The sequence below is a fragment of the Neofelis nebulosa genome, chromosome 1, assembly GCF_028018385.1.
Source record: "Neofelis nebulosa isolate mNeoNeb1 chromosome 1, mNeoNeb1.pri, whole genome shotgun sequence".
Lineage (NCBI taxonomy): Eukaryota > Metazoa > Chordata > Mammalia > Carnivora > Felidae > Neofelis > Neofelis nebulosa.
This window is the reverse complement of record NC_080782.1, coordinates 45,182,472-45,187,798: the sequence shown is the minus strand read 5'-3', so window position 1 is coordinate 45,187,798 and position 5,327 is coordinate 45,182,472. Positions and strand designations below refer to the sequence as shown.

The following is a 5,327-nucleotide window of genomic DNA, read 5'->3' as shown; positions in this document are numbered from 1 at the left end:
GATTTGTCTCTATTGGGTAATATGGATGGTGGTTAAGAATATGTGATGAGTTTAAATCCAAGCCCTGTCCAACCCATTTTTGTTGATCTTGAAGTCATTTTCTAGGTCTCACTTTCTTTCCCTAAAAAGGTCCACCCAATTGTTTTTGTTTTGTTTTTAATGACAAATGAGGCAATGATTGTAAAATTCTTAGCACTTTGAATACCAATTTATCCACTGAATTCTTACCTGTTTAAGGGTAGGGACTATGATTATCCTATTGGACAGTATTCCCAGAAGGTAGTCCTTTCATAGTATGTAACAAGTGCTCAAGAAACTTTCAGATAAAGGATTCCACATGCCCAAAGTTCAACGGAGCTGCTACAATGATGAAGCCTTCTGACCCTCTTCTCTAATTGCCTGATCCCTCTTTGACCAGTAGATCAAAAGAGGTAGCATCACTATTCTTACCATCCCCCTTTTCTTCTACATCTGCCTTTATGTAGTTTAGCCATATTTATTGCATGTGTATGACCATTGGGCCCAAATTCAGATGGTGCAAAACGACCGGTTCTTAGTCATATTCCAAGTTTCCTGCATTATAATCCTGAAATGTTAGGGCTTTGATTTGGCGGTATTAAGTCAATTCTTCATTTTATTTGGACACTGATGGAATTCAGCACAGGTGGAATCAACTAGATATGGTAATAAAACCTATGAGCAATTTGACGAGTCATTAGAATTATAACATAGGCTCTCACTGCACCACCACCCCCAAATAGGGTACTAAGAACACTCCATTTGTAGATGTATTTTCTACCAAGTCAATCACCATTTATGAGATTTTTATGCTAGTTTACACAGCTGGAATTTTACATAAGCCAATTTAGACATACTTATGCCTTGGGAATCAAGGCAATTATAACAATAATACCAAAAGACTACTTTTTAAATAATCAACATCATTATTATAATTACTTAGCCAACAAAAAGGAATGCTTTAAAAGTAGCAGATTTTTATAGCCAGGGTATTATTAAATATGAATCCCAGAAGGATACATTCATAGAAGAATGAACAATGTGTTCTATTAAAAAATAGTAATTTGTTGACAAAGTCTGCACATAAACGATGTGCTTTATGCAAACCAATTTGGCTTTCCTATTACCAAACTCCTTTTGGAAAAAGTTTAGGAATTTTTCTTTTCATACCTCTAATTACTGACAAAGTCTATTTTTTTTTATTTTTCCAAAATAGGGATAATTGTATATGAATTATTTTAAATTCATATAAAATTGTACTTCTACCTTACCAGGCCACTTCCCGTAGTGAAAATACAGAAATCCTTTATTATTAGCTAGACCTATGATGAGGTTTTTTTTTGGAGAGGGGGTGTGACAGTGGGGTTTGTGGGGTCTGGAACCGATGACCAAGAAAGAATTCTTGAAGACGTCTTTGGTGCAAAAAGGTGATTTTATTGAAGCACGGGGACAGGACCCACGGGCAGGAAAGATGCTGCCCCTGGACCATGAGGAGAGACTGGGTTATATACTATAGGCTTGGGGAAGGTAAAGTCCAGGGGAAGTTTCCAGTGGGATTTTCATATGCTAAAGAAGACTCCCAAGGTAGTGGAGACACCTAGCTATCTTTAAGCTAAAGTGGTTTCCCTCTAGCAAAGCATTAAGACAGTGGGGGAGTTCTAGAAAAACGTCTTACTCTGCCAGCCTCAAGTATTTGTCAATGGGCTGCAGGTTATAAGGAAATTTAGTTCTAGCTGCCATTCCCTTCTGCCTTTGTTTCCCCAGCACTATGGAGGGGTGATGGGGACCAGTGTCCTGCAGAACTATGATCTCTATCAGTTAACCATTTGTTCACCCCTTTCCTTTGTTCTTGGGCAGCCAGGAGTGCCTGAGGAATATCACACATATCCCGGGGTAGGGGTGGGGAAGGGGAGGTTGGCCTGTCAGCTTACCATATGCTCCCTTATCGACCTATATATGCTGTTCAGTATGGTAGCCATCAGCCACATGCAGCTACTAGGCACTTAACATGTGGCTGGTAAAACTTAGAAATTTGATTATTAGCGTTACTTTATTTTTATTTATTTAAATTTTGAAACTGAAGCAATATAAGATACTTTTCCATTAAGCATAACTTTATGATTTCAGTAATACTACATTCCTCTTTAACTGTCAAAAATTCAGCATCCAAATAGAACTGTAAAGTCTAATACACCAGATTCCAAAGACTTAAAAATAATGGGAAATATTTTACTAATCATTTTATGGTGGTTATTTGCTGAAACAGTAATGTTTTTGTAATGTTGTGTTAAATAAAATGTATCATAATAGTGTTTCCCTATTTTTTACTTTAATGTAACTACTAGAAAATTTTTATTATGTATATAGTTTATTTTTCTATTGAACAGTACTGATCTAGCAATCTAGAAATATCTACTTACTTTAGTTCTACTTCCTATAATGCAGTTGAGCTTACATTTTTACACTGGCAAAACAGAAAAAAAACAAACATATTTTTTTTTAAGAAAGTCTAGAGAGCAATCAAAAGCAGGAAGGGGAATGCCTGGGTGGCTCAATCAGTTGTGTAAAAATCTTGATTTCCACTCAGGTCATGATCCCAGGGTCATGGGATCAAGCCCTATGTCAAGCCCTGCAATGGGTGTGGAGCCTCTTAAGATTCTCTCTCCCTCTCCCTCCTTCCCTCTCCCTGCCTCCCTCTCTCCCTTTCCCTTTCTCCCTCTGCCCCTCTCCCCCTCATGTGAGTGTGTGTTCTCTCTCTCTCTCTCTCTCTCTCTCTCAAAAAACAAAAAAATGTGGGAAGGAATTAGAAGAAAGTTGGCCCTTGAAAGAACGAACTTGCATGGAAAAGGTACACATTTATTAAACTCTGCAACTGTGGGCATTCCCTAATCTTCAGGGAATTGGGTGGAGAGAATTCATGCAAGAAGTCATAGTCATAATGAATTGAGAAGTCAGAGGATGGAGTTTAGAGAGGTGCCACAGCAGCTAGAAAATGAAAGGAAAATCTAGGAAAGGCAGGATAGAGGGAAGCCCCTAAATCTGTATATGAATACCACTCAAATCCTTGGTTCCTCCATGAGTAAGTACCTGGGATATGCCAAGATTTACAGTATAAAACAACAGCTACAAAACTAAAAGGAATTCAACACGGATCTCAACCTCTACCCCCTGCAAGGGAGACTGGTGCTTAAGTGCACTGCCTACTACAACAAAAATGAACACTCTTTAGGGGAAAAGAGAATCAGAGTCCCTATAATGTTTCGTTAGGGACATGTAGTATGATGTAGTGGTGAGTCACAGAGAATTGGACAACAAGGCTGTTCTTCCCAGGAAGCAGCTTTATTCATACCAGCGCAGGCTCAGCAGGCTAAGACCCCAAGAAGCTGAGCCCTGAGCACAGCAGGGAGAGGGGAGGGCTGCCTTTGTACAAGTTTTGCTTCTTTGTCTCCCGTATATGGTAACATATAGTCTGAATGGGTTGTCTATGTTACAGAGTCCTGAGGAATGTTGTGCACTCACACATAACCAGGCTGCCTTCCCAGGTCTTGAGGTTTTCACCACATTCCTTAGGGAGAGGCTCTACCACAGTAAAATTAGACTCAAAGAGACAGGAAAATGTAATCCATACTGACAAGAAAAAGAAGTCAATAGCTCCTGAACCTAAAATGTTCAAGATATTGTGATGTGGGAAACAAAGACAGAAGGAAATGGTAAATAAAATTAAATTTCCTTATAACCTACAGCCCATTGACAGATAGTTGTGGCAGGCAGAGTATAAACATTTCTCCAGAACTCCCTACTGTCTTATTGTCAATGCTTTGCTAGAGGGAAAAAATAACCTTAGCTTGACAATAGCTAGGCCCATATCAAGTGAGTCTTCTTTAGCATATGAAAATCCCTTTTAAAACTTCCCCACGACTTTACCTTCCCCCATTCCCAAGTATACAGTCATTCCTCACAATTCCAGGTGGGTCCTGTTCCTGGGCTTCAATAAAACTACAGTTTTGCACCCAAGATGTCTCGAGAATTCTTTCTTGGCCTTGGGCTCTGAACCCCAACACTTCAAACCACATCAAGCTGGAATTAGCAGACAAGGCTTGAAAGGACTTAGTAAATCTAGATTTTCAAATGTAAAGGAAAATATGCCCCAATAAAGAGACAGGGAAATTAGGCAGAAAAATGTAAACTTAAACTTATTCTTATAAGAATAAAACGAAAATTCTAAACCTGAAGAGCAAAATATCTGAAATGATATTTTTACTTGATGTTTTACTTGAAAGGTCTGAAAAAGCAAACTGGAGGGGATCCTGGGTGGCTCAGTCTGCTAAACATCCAATTCTTGATTTTGGCTCAGGTCATGATCTCAGGGTTTGTGAGTTCGAGCCCTGTGTTAGACTCCACACTGACAGTGCAGAGTCTACTTGGAATTATTATCTCTCTCCTCTCTTTCTGCCCCTCCCCTGCTTGTGCTCTCTCAAAATAAAAATAAAGAAATAAATAAACATTTGTAAAAAAGATTAAAGAGAATCAAGATTAAACAATAACATAAACTTAGAGGCTCGTGGGACAATATCAAATGGTGTAAAATGCATGTAAGGGCATCCTTCCTAATAACATGCCTGCAAATATTGTGAACATTCCTAAAACCTACTGGTCTTTCTGTTAAGAAGGATGGCAAGCACCAATCCCACAAAATGACACATATAAGAAGTCCAAGAATTCTCTGTATGCCTAGGGAAAGTGATATTATGACAGGAAGTAGAGTGATTTTCTGGAAAAAGACAGAAACTACAAAGAAGATTGTGCTAAGGTTTGAATATGTTGAGCCACCTGTAGATCTCAGAGAATGTTGGCTATTCAAAGATTCAAGCATTTGAGCTGGGAGGAGAAAAGAAAATGAAGGGCCAAATGACCCAAGACTAAGCCTTATCTTTTATTATGAAGACAATAAAATTTTTAGTTTACATATATTTAGTTTACCATATATACATGGGGAGGGGTGTGGGGAGGAGAGTTCTAGAGTAGGGAAAAGAAAAACATGACAGAAAAAAAATGAGGGGAAAACTGGTCAAATATTTCCCAAAGTTGGGAAAAACACAAATTTGCAGATCCAAGAAATTCATCACATCCCAGTTAGGATAATTACAAAGAAAACCAACCTATACTTATTATAATCCAGCTTCTGAAAACCAAAGTAAGCAGATATCCTGAAAGTAGCCAGAGGAAAAAGATAACTTACATACAGGGGACATTATAGTCCCTATCATAAGAATTATAGCTGGTATCGCCACAAAAGGAGGCTAGAAGAC

At 38.5% G+C, this 5,327-nt stretch overlaps 1 pseudogene; it reads left to right on the top strand.

Annotated features, from left to right (window-relative positions):
• The first annotated feature begins 4,633 nt into the window (after nt 1-4,633).
• Nucleotides 4,634-4,941, top strand: LOC131515811 (large ribosomal subunit protein eL42-like; annotated as a pseudogene).
• Nucleotides 4,942-5,327: the final 386 nt, after the last annotated feature.